Source organism: Pinus tabuliformis, chromosome X (genome assembly GCF_031772625.1).
Source record: "Pinus tabuliformis cultivar Carrire ecotype Pingquan chromosome X, CPIR1, whole genome shotgun sequence".
NCBI classification, from domain to species: Eukaryota; Viridiplantae; Streptophyta; class Pinopsida; order Pinales; family Pinaceae; genus Pinus; species Pinus tabuliformis.
The window spans coordinates 263281606-263294089 of NC_142308.1; positions in this window are offsets into that span (position 1 = coordinate 263281606).

The window sequence follows — 12484 nt, forward strand, 5'->3', positions numbered from 1 at the left end:
TATCATCACAATTTAACTGTTAGTTAAAGGAATTGTATTTGATTTGTAAACAATTCATTGCTTGATTTATAGATTTTGATTTTTTCCCTTTTTTATTTTTTTCTCAAATTTGGTATGAGAAATCTTCCAATATTTGAGTTCCCTAGTTTCCCCACCATAGCTATGAGGTTCAGATGCTATCATTAAATATTCTTAGAACATTACAACTTTTCAAGTAAGTGTGCTTTGAAACATTGTTGTTGCTTTTCCATGGTGTTAATGCAAATAAGCACTACAACTAGTGCCATTATTTAGATTAAGTGCCGAAATATAGGTGGTCTTGTAATGATGGAGTGATTGTTTTCTAGCTACTAAGGCCATATGCATTTTTATCTCTTATGTTGTCCTGAGATATTCAAATTCAGAATAAGAATTGAGGTCTCGTTTCCACTGTAGATTGCAGTCAGTTTCTTGAACATAATATATATTAGATTATATTTTACTAATCAACTGTGGATGTGATCCCTCGTAAGAAAGGAAGTTCAAAGTGACTTTGATTTCACATTGATTTTTCAAAACATCCACACAGGAAAGGAGATTCAAAGTGACACTGATTTCACACTGATTTTTCAAAATGGAGGCAAGAGAAAAGGAAACTTTGTATTCAACAATTCTCTTAATTTCATATGTACATGCACAGACATATTAGTAGAAAATATTGAAGGGTTGCCTAAGTAATATTTTCTATTCCACTACATTCTTTACAGCTTGTAAATAAATAACTCGGAACAATTCATTACACTACTTTTTATTCTTTATTAATTAGTGGTTAAGATTTTGATATTGAACTAGCTAAGATTTTTCTTCCTTCTGTGAAATTGTGTGTTCTATAATGCTTCTTTTCCATTCACTATGTATAGCATATAAAGTGTGTCTAATGGAGTGGGAAGATTGGAAAGTCTTGTGATCCTTGAACTATGTTACAAGGCAGAAAACCAACGGGGCAGGGTAGGTGCATCCCCACAAAGGGGTCACAAATACCAAAGTTGGTATTGGCTAGTGCCTTGAGCTAGAAAATTTCCTTTACCCTTGTATTAACAGTGAATCCGGAGAGGATTCTAATATTATCTTTATAAGATTTATATTAGTTAAGATTGATGAATAAAATTCATGAGACATGAGCTAGGATGTCCTTGCAAGGTGGTTGTTGATTATTGGAAGCTATGATGTCCATTATGTCAGGCTAGGTGGTCGCACTCCCTTGATCGTGAGCACGATTGTGATCAAGATGGAAGACTTCATAGTCTAGATTGATTGTTTAGCAGTGATAATTAGTGGGCTCATTCACAAAAGCTTCTATTTCACTAATCCTTTTTATAGAGTTGTCAGATTCAATTTCCAAAGGTTTTAATTACACTATAGAGTTGATTTATGAGAGAGTTGTGATTCACAGTGTTAAGTATAGCAGCTATGACACTTGAATGAAGACAAGCATAGTAGATGTATCAGACTCTATTATAAGCTTACCTGCATATTATAAGGGACTTGGTTGGCTTTTTTATAATTTTATAAACAAGTTCCATTTCATGGAAATGTGAAAACAAACAGTGATATTGCCACCATGTGGCTCTTGTCATATATGGTTTTATACTTTTTCAAAAAATTCTCTAAGAGTTCACAATGCTAACATTCACTAGGACCTTACAAAGTTTTATTATTTAGTGAAAGACTCACCAAGATCTTACAAGATTTTATAATTGAGTAAAATATTCGTCATGCCTGGTGAGATATTTGCCAAAAAATTATATATAAATATTATATTATTGATAAAATCACCTTCCATTTTTCCTATATGCCATGGAGATTTGCCCATTTATTATACATATAAATTTACGGGGGGGTTCTTAAAATTTTCCCTATTCGAGACTTGCCATCTTTCTTCAGTTGTCCTTTCTTCCCGCATTTCCACCACACTATTCCTGATCTAGACTTGGATATGCCTTTTCTTGACTTACTCCGATATCCTGGGCTCTTTCCGCTTTCCATTTTTCTTCCCCTAGTCTCTGCAGTCAAAGCATTACCTAATGTCTCATCAGAGCTTTTCCATCGCATTTCCTCACTAAGGATTGCACCAACAACATCATCAAACTTTAAAGTACTAGATCTAGAGACGGAGTTACTAATGGCCATAACTAAACCATTCCAACTTTCTAGCAATGAGCATAGAAATAACAGAGCCCTAACTTCATCATCAAAAGTTACCCCTACAGAACTTAACTGACTTGTAACTGTATTAAAATCATTTAAATGGTCTGTAACAGATCCACCTTTTGACATCTTCATATTAAATAAACGCTTCATAATAAATACCTTATTTGAGGCCGAGGGTTTTTCATATAGTTTGGCCAATGTCGACATTAAACCCTCTGTTGTCATTTCCTTTGAAATATTAAATGCTACCAACGCCGCTAGGCATAGTAATATTGTTCCATGTGCCTTTCTGTCAAGAATATTCCATTCTGTGTCTATCATACTCATCGGCTTCTTTGTCTTTTCGCTCAATGGTAGGTACAGATCTCTCTAATACAGATAATCTTCCATCTGCATCTTCCACAGCTGGTAGTTTTGGCCATTGAATTTTTCGACCCTAAACCTACCATCTTCCGCCATTGCTCCCACTCGAACTAGGAACCCCTTTCTCCTGCGAGTTTATCAGCCAAATAGACCTTCGGCTCTGATACCAGTTGTTAGAAAATTATATATTACAGAGCAATCGAACACATAAAATATTGCAAAAATATAAACACAGAAAATGTATAAAATAAGAGAGACACAGATATACGTGTTTTACCCAGTTTGGGCTAAATCCACGGAGAAACAGCCAATCCTTATTTTATTATATTATCCAGCAAACTGAAGAGATACAACCCACAATAGATCCATTGTAACTCCCTCTTTGCTCTCAATATCCTCTCTCTTCCTCACTCAGAATATAGATATACATAGACGCAATACAATTCCTTCATATATAGTGAGGGGTTTCCTTCTAGGGCAAAAACCCTAAATTAAACATAACTTATGTTAGAGCCTAGATTTTCCTCAGGCTGAAAAGACAAGGTTCTAGGTCCACATCGAACGACGCTCAGCCTCGTAGCTAGCCCTACGAGGACAGGAGAGGGCTCTCTCCGGGTCAATCTCAGCGAAAGATAATCGATGGGGCTTGAGATGACTGATTTAACAACTAATCTTAGCCTAGGTATGAAGTACAAGGATTGGTTTTGAGTTTTTGGGGGTTTTGTTCGAAAAAGGGAAAGACAAATTTTGGGTTCGGGGATGAGGCCATATTTTTGCAGAGTTCAGGTAGGAGCAAGATAGGCAGTAGTTTTGATGCTTTGGATTGAATGAATGGGTGGATCAGACTGATGAGGAGCCAAGTAGGGCAAGAAGATCTCAAGAGTCCCCCTCAAACAGATGAAAACATGAAGAATTAAACAAAATATCTAGGTAGAGCATAGCAGTGCAATGAATTCTACCTTAATAACTCATTTGTTTAATTGCAGAAGACAAGAGAAGGAAAAATGATACACATAAACATCAGTGAACTTACAAATACATAGAGAAACACACCATCAAAAAATAGAGCCACATGGATCCCAACAAGTGCTACAAAACCCTAGTCTTTCCTTTGCCAAAATTGCAGAAATGAAATGTACAATAGAGTGCCTAGCAGTCCCAAGCATCCAACCCTGAAAATGACTGAGAAATTACATGATATAGACAAGCCTAACTCCTTCCCATGCATCTAGGGGTCGAGCTCATCATTCTAGGAGCTGTTTGAACCAATCTAAACAAGGAACTAAAATCTAGGTAGTCAAACAACTTACCCTTATATGCTAGGAAACTGATTCATTCATTTAATTTTCACTTTTTAGTGAATGAATCCTCTAGAACAAGTAAAAATGTGCCAATATTACATCATGGTTATCAAATTACATCATTAAAGGTCAAGAGTAACATCAAGAAGCAAAACTGGTCAAAACTGGGCGAATTTCTAAGCTGAACAGTGAAAAATAGGCAAAACTCCTCTATGCGCCGCACATGATTCTCTATGCATCACGCCACTTTGGAGCTGATTTTGAGGCACTTCGTGAAGTCAAAATTGATCCCAAGTATTCTTGTTGGAAATCCTTGCCTGTCTACTTTCCAACCCAAGTGGAATTTCTGAATTTGAATGTCATTTGCCCCTCCAAAACTTCAATCTCCCAAGACTGCTTCTTGTGTGTCAAAATAGGGGTAGTGGGGTCATTTTTTGAGTGTTTTTGACCTCCTGAGGACTCAAAACTTGCCAAAATTTCTTGGCCATGCACCAGAAACCATAGTTTATCATGAAAAATCCAGAAATGCAATTTTTTTTGGATTTGGAGCCCTCTGGCAAAAGCGAGCGCCATGTGGCGCAGCGCATAGGGAGGCAAAAACCTGTTTTTTAGTGCAAAAAATTTCAAAATGCCAAAAATTGCTCCAAATTTCTTGAAATGGATGGACCTTCTCCATCAAGTGTCATGCTAGGCTAAAGAGGCTTCGGCCAATATCTGAAGATGATCATGCTCCTTTTGCCTCTTTTGCTTTTTTATTGCCTTCTTTAATTTTGCCTTTAGATTCCTTATTTGTGCCTTGCAAACCTTGTTCCGTGCCATGTAGTGGAAAGCCATGTGTCTCAGCAATGATTTGTCTCTTGGCCTTGTCCAGCAGTCCCTCTAAGTGGATGTTGAGTCTCTCGAGCCAAGACTCCCGATCATCATTAATCTCTTGCTCCAATGAAGAGAGTTCAATCCTCCTTCTTTGAGTAGCTTGATGATTCTCCCTGATGTTTTGTAATTCCATAATCGCTTACTAATCTTCAAGCTACTTATTTCCTTGCTCCAAGTATTTAATATTCCACTTAGCCCTCTCCATGTCGAGGGACAATGCTTTGATCTCCGACTACTGCTCCTAGATGATATCTCTAAGTTTGGCACTTTTCGGGCCCATATCTGTATCATCATCATGAATGAGAATGAAGTTGGTCTCTCGTTCACCTGAAGGCCCCTCATCCTGAATTGGCCTCTTGCCTTTGTCTTGTACCTATGGTGCTAATGTCGAAAGCGAGGCCCCTTCCACACCGGGTGGAGATAACACTTGCTTCGCCGCTGCGAACAAATGTCTAGTGCCCCTCTAATATGTGATGAATACCGACACACTAACGGTCTCATGGTGCTCATACTAATGAGAAGGTCCACCTGTCTCATGCCCAACCTCTGAAAGCCCTTGTGAAGCTCTGAAGAAATCATGGGAGATGAAATCATCCCAAGTGATGCCCTGTAATCCAAGCTGATGAACCACCAAAATCTTAATAAGAGCAAAATGATAAACACTGTTAAGTTGCTGCTGAGGGGTTTTTTGTTGCACAAGGGTGGTCATCCTCTCTATGTTCCGGCAAATGAAATATGGAATGTTCATCATCCGTACCTTGGTGAAATGCATGAGCAACCTGATGTGATAAGCATATAAATGAGAGAACCATCCCTCACAGCTGAAATACTTCATGATTAATTTCATTAGTGGAGCATATTCATCTTTAAGATATCGGAATGGAAACACTCTTTTGAGTTGCCTCAAGAAATCGGTTTTAATATATGGCTCATAATGCTGTCGGTCAATCTTCTTCCTCTTGTTCCATGGTTCTCCAATGTTGGGTATGCTGGTTTCCAGTGAGATAGATTCTGGTGTAAGTGTGAAGGTGACACTAGCCAAAGTAACATGATCTCCATGTAAACGTAGTACAAATAGATGAGCGAACTCATGATGAAATTGAACATTAGCCACCTTCTCACAAAACTCATAACATGACTGATGCCGAAAACAGAAGATGGCTAGAGGGCAGGCCTATAATTCAGTAAGGGTGATTGGTTCTTCTCTGATATGTCTGCCTCCTCTATGATGCCTCCGGGGTGCATGCTCCTCCATGGGCGAGTCACTTTGGGTTTCCATTCCATAATCAGATGAATGCTCAGATGCCATGAATGTTGTACAAAATGCCTTGGAGAAAAAGATGCTAGTGTATGAAAACTGTGTTGGACTGCTCTTTTAGTGATATGCCTAAACTCTTCCACCAAAGGGAAAACAGTGAAACAGAGACTGTTAGGAAGGGGAAAAATAGTAAGGGATTGGGGACTATTGGGACAAATTTTGTTAGGGAAATGTAGGAGGGTTTGAGGGGTTTTATGTATAGGGTTAGGAGAGTTTTTGTAGGGTTAGGGTTTGGGGTTTGGAATTTGAGAATTTGGGACAGAGAATTTGGCATAGGGGTTTGGTGATTTTAGGGAGTAGGGAAACTTAGGAATGATGAAAATGAGGGAAAAAAGGGATGGGGGAATGATTTTGGTGACAAACAATAAGTTTGAAACCCTAAACAGCAGTTTTGACATGAGGATTTTGACATGGTAGGGTTTGAGTTTTTGTTTAGGCATTCACCACATCAAACATAATATACACCTTAAACTTGGATGGATGAAAAACAAAGGTGGAGCTCAACCTACTTGAAATGAAGAGAATGCATGCGATTTTGGCAATTGGAGACTGTTCTAGAACTTTTTGAGCCAGCCAGTTGTATGCGCCACGCAGCTTGCCCAACGCGTTGCACCTTCCCGGTGCATCATGCCCGTGTTATTTTACACTAAATGGTCGCGCCCAGTGCACTGCGCCACCTACTCTATGCACTGCGCCGGCTTTGAACACAGCTTTGGCTTGAAAATTTACAATTTCACCCTCTCACAACTAGACTTCGGCCCTCTTTGATCTCTTGGATGCAAATGAATGTTTTAAAACAATGAGAACATCTTATAGTGATGGATTTGATTTTTTGTTTCTCACAAACCCACTTTGTAATGTTTTGACTTGGCACTTTTTCCACAATTAATACAACTCTGTCTTTCTTGTTTCCTCTTTGATTTTTTGGCTTGAATGATGTTTTCTTTTGGCAATTTTTGCAGGGATAGTAGCATGTCTTGACAAAGGAAGACCAGGGTTGTGCCTAGAGAATTCAACAACTAAAATTTTTTTGAAAATTACATGGGAATTTATTACAAAACGAAATGACGAATTTTCTTCAAAACAGAGTTTTGAAGAAAAATCATAGTTGAGCATATGATGATGAAAATATTAAAAATGAAAACTTATTAAGGACCTCCCTCATGGGCCTGCTGGCATTGTTGGACATTGTTGAAGACCAAATCAACTAACCCTAGACCTAGTGACTGAAATGACTTTTGTTGATCAAGAGACTAAAACAAGAATGTAAGTGACTTTAAAACTTGATTTTGATGAACAGACCTGAGCCAGAAATGGATAAGGCATGAGGGGGTAATGAATGACAAGATCCTTCCATTAGATTATGGCATGCCCCTAGCGAAATGCAGCTGAGTGAATCAAGCCAGACACCTAAAAATGAAATGCAATAAGAGAAATGATCTCTAATGGAGGGATGACCAGACTAACTCTAACAACTTCTACCATTAGATCTCCGCCTAATGAACGGCCAAGATTGACTACGAAATTACAACATTTTACAAGGCAATTTTACATCTATTCTTAGCTTCGGGGGCGTTGCCCCCGAAACCCCTCGCCAGGGGGGGCTCCCTAAAGGTCACAGTTGCCCCCCCCTAGACCCCCCCTACAGTGAATATTTTACGGGCGGCATTGCCACCCCATTTCGAACTGGGGTCCAATGTGGTGATACCTTTGGATACAAAAGATAATCAGGCTCCACACCGAACATGCTTCATTGTAACTGACAGAGGTATCGACCATGAACTCTGTCACAAATCCTCCTATGATGCAATCGAGCAAATGGTCGATAGCACACATGATATTATCTTTAGAAGATTCCAACCTCCTTACTAACTCCAGTGTCCAAACAATTGGATTGTCAAGCCTCCACCTTCCTTGGCCATCTTCCAACTTCGCGATCCACTCATATAACTCAACCGAGAAGGAAAAGATGAATATTTCATGTATTTTTGTGTACAAGTATCTATCCAACCACTCTTCTTTCATCAATCATGGATTCTTGTTTTCTTGCACTGCGAATTTGTGGATATTTCTATCCAACTAGTTTTCAATCTCCTTCTTGTTTGGATTCCAATGATACGACATCACACATCTTGTTATGCAAATCCTGGTCTCAGCAATGAAACCATTTGTTTTCTTGATGGGCTCTAACCCTAGTTCAGTGTTAGGAAGCCAAGAAAATCCCTACACTACTGGCCCTTTCGACATCAGTCCATGGAGTGTGGACGAAAGTCTCACCGAAGCAGTATGGGGGAATGCAGGAACCAAGTTTCACACCCTGAGATGGTTGTGATGTCAGTTTTCTACCTAAATCCATGCCTTCAAATAGATCAATAAACCTTTAGGGCTTATCGATGTGTCTCCTCTTCCACCTTCCAGAACCTCCGCAAAGGTATCTGATCATCCTGCATGCAACCCTAAACAATGATTCAGGCACTTACGTGCCTCTATAACTATGTTACTGTCCTATTTCCCAAAGTATCTTAAGTATTAGTGGCTTTACCATGCATTTAAGATTATCCTCACGTAAACATATATTATCACTTGCAAGCAAATAGCAGATAGAAATAGATACATTCGCGCATTAAATTAGCTTTATAATGTAAACTCGGAACTTAACATATCATAATTTCATGCAATAATCAAAGACAGAAAATACAGTGATTCCAGAATACTTCTCTTTATTTATGATTCAAGTTCCTAGTACAAAATCTATTCGCCCTACGCACACAACTGTAGGAGTCCCCACACTGAGTTGCAGACTTCCACCCTAGGCCTCTACACACTCAGTTGTAGAGCCTTTTCCTACGCTAATATTGTCGCTCCTAGCTCTCCCAAAACTTACCAATGATTGCTGACTTCCAACTTACTTACTTTTGTCCCTTTTTATACAATCCCATGTTCCACGAACCATGGGTAGATCTCAAAATCGACAGAAATTATCTAAATGAAGGGCGGAAAATCCTTTTAACTTTAGATATCTTTCATGCTCTGCGACCACAAAATTCGGAGACTTTACACTTCTTTACACAAAATTCGAGCCTTCTGCCCAAAAACTTGGGTGTTTAACCCAAAATTGACCCTTAGGGGACCCATTCCCAACAATGCAAGTAGACCCAAATAAGATAGCCATCATCAAAAGGGTCCCTATTCCACAAAAGTAGAGGGATGTCAGAAGTTTCTTAGGGTTAACCAGATACTAGAGGAGATTCGTAAAAGATTTCAGCAATTTAGCTTCTCCCTTATTTGGATTATTGGCCAAAGACTCTGAATATTTATGGTTAGAAAGTTTCCAAGAGGCCCTGGAAACCTTAAAGGACAAGTTGACTACTGCACCTATTCTCCGAGGCCCAAATTGGTCTCTTCCTTTTCACATTCATGCCTATGCCTGTCACAAAGCTATAGGAGTAGTTGTAGGCCAGATAGATGACAAGCTACCTTATGCCATTTACTTCATCAGCAAGAATTTGTTGAAAGCCGAGTTAAACTACATAATAACTAAAAAAGAGCTCCTAGCTATTGTCCATACATTGAATAAATTTAGGAATTACATTACTAGTTACCAGACATTTGTACATATCGACCATGTTGCAATTAAATATTTGATGAACAAACCTGATGTAAATGCTTAGATTATTAGATGGTTACCTTTATTGCAACAGTTTGATCTAACTATTATTGATAAGCATGGCAAAGAGAATGTAGTTGCACATTTTTTATCCATATTGACTTTGCCTACACGAGAGGAAGGAATGGTTGATGATCAGCTACCAGATGAACATTTATTCTCCATTTTAGTTATCTCTCCATGGTTTGCTGACATAGCAAACTACTTGGTATCTACACAGTTCCCTCCAAATTTGTACTCCAAGGAAAAGAGAAGAATCATAAGAAAAAGAGCCCCATTCACTTGGATTGGGGGAAATCTCTTCAAGCTAGGTCCATATCAAATTCTGAGAAGATGTGTCGGGAAGGAGGTTTTTGACATCCTTATGGCATGTCATGATGGGCCTTGTGGAGGTCACTTTGCAGCCAAAAGAACAACATTCAAGGTACTACAAGCTGGCTATTACTGGCCCACTCTCCACCAAGATGTAAAAAGGTATACCAGCCAATGTGATTGGTGCCAAAGGATGGGGAAGCCTACCCCCAGGGATGAAATGCCTCTGCAAACTCAAGTAAATTTCGAGCCATTTGACAATTGGGGCATGGATTTCATCGGACCCATTGATCCTCCATTCAGAAAGAAGAAGTGTGTCATTGTGTGCATCGACTACTTAACAAAATAGGTTGAAGCCAAAGCTATCAAGGTAGAAATAGAAGAAAATGTGGTTGAATTCTTGAGAGGGAATGTTTTTTATAAGTTTGGATACCCTAGAGAGTTGATCAATGATGAAGTAAATCAATTTACATCCCACATGATTGAAAATATGTTAAGCCAACATAAGATCAAACACAGAAAGTACACTCCTTACCACCCACAGGCTAATGGGAAATTGGAAGTCACCAACCAAGCATTTGAAAGCATTCTGACCAAAGTGATTAGCTGCAGCAAAAAGGATTGGGTAGATAGATTGGTGGAGGCCACCTAGGCCTACAATACTACTTGGAAGACCATGACTAGCTTCACTCCTTATGAGATGACCTATGGGGAGAAATCCCTGCTGTCCAACCCTAAGGATGGCAGCACAACTGGATCTAGATGTCACAAGGGCACAGTAAGAAATATTTCTCCAGTTGAATGGGTTAGATGAATTTAGGATGTAGGCCCTCCTGCACATAGAAGTGACTCAAGTACAAAGGAAAATCTGGCATGACAGAAATATCAAGGACAAACTATTTCAAGAAGGTGACTGGGCCTTGTTGTATGACTCTCGATACAAAGATTTCAAAGGAAAGTTAATGACCAAATGGTTGGGACCATATATGATAGAAAAGTTCCATGATAATGGCATTGTTCAATTAATAACCATCTATGCAGAAGGTATCCCTTTTCTTGTCAATGGGTATAGGTTAAAGGTCTACAAAAAGCCCTTATCAAAGTAGGAATTCATCAGTAGCATCAGCAAGGTAGTGATGGTGATTGAAGAAGTCTCAGCTTCCACCTCACCAAGTTCTTAGAAAAAAGAAAAAAGAAAAAATAAAAAAGAAAAAGAAAAAATAAATAAATAAAGGGACCTAGGTGAAAACCTCCATGAGGCACCTGAGTCTAAATTTTGGGTTGAAGGCCTCTTGATGCAACGCAAGAGTATTAAAAGAAAAAGATAAAGATAAAAGATCTTTGGGTGAAAACCTCTTTTGAGGCACCCAGGGTGGGTAAAAAGGATGAAAACCTCCTTTGAGGCAGCCTAGTTGTCTTTTCAAAAGAAAAAGAGAGAAAAAAAGATTAAAAAAAAAAAAAAAAAAAAAAAAGAGAAAAACATACAAAAATAACAATTCTATTTTTGCAGGTTTGCAAGAATATGATGAACATAGGGTACAGAGGAAATTAGGACCTACCACAAACTATGTTTTCCTTCATCCATCTCATCTCCTCCACAATCCCCATGTTCTTCCATCCATACTCAACTCCAGATTCCAATTCCAAGCAATTCTGTGTTTTCTACAAGATTCCCTATAATACTACAGGAGTTTCGTGTAGATATTATAGGACGCCTTGAAAAAGTACAGGAAGGGAAGTTCAGTGGGAAAATGGTGACACAACCCCATTTTGGGATATTAAAAGAGCCATTGACCTCACCATACCTCAGCGAACACCTTTCATGACCATGCCACCCTTGTATCCATAAAATAAAAATCAAGTTAGAAAATATAAAACAGAAAAGAAAAAAACCATCGAAAAGGGGCATGCCAACAGCAACATACCTCATCTGCCACTCCATAACCACATCCTCCACTCATTACAATACCCATTCAACTTCAGAGTAGAGAATAGCTGCAAAAGTTCAAGAAAAAGGCAACTACAAGACATCCTGTGGGAATTCCTATAGCAACCTATTCCACAAAGAAGGCCACAACAACTCCAACCCACCTTCAACACAAGGACTACAGGAATGAGGAAGCTCCTCTAGAGCTCAGCAAAAATAAGAATCCCAACACCAAAAAAAGGCAACACCTGGACATCATCAAAGGAACAACTCATCAATAAAAGAAGAAGAAAAAAACACAGTTGAAGAATATGTAGCTAGGTCAAAGAACAAAGAATTAACACCACTCTCCAACATGCATTAGCAAGGAAAAGGACCAACAGGTATTCCATTTCACCGATACTCCCTCATAGGTACAAATATGATTAAACTATAGGAATAATGCAAGAATTTGATTTTATAAGTGGAGGTGTCCAATTAACTTGGCCAGCCTCGATTAGATAACGAGAAGAAAAGGGTTAGTCAACTGCACA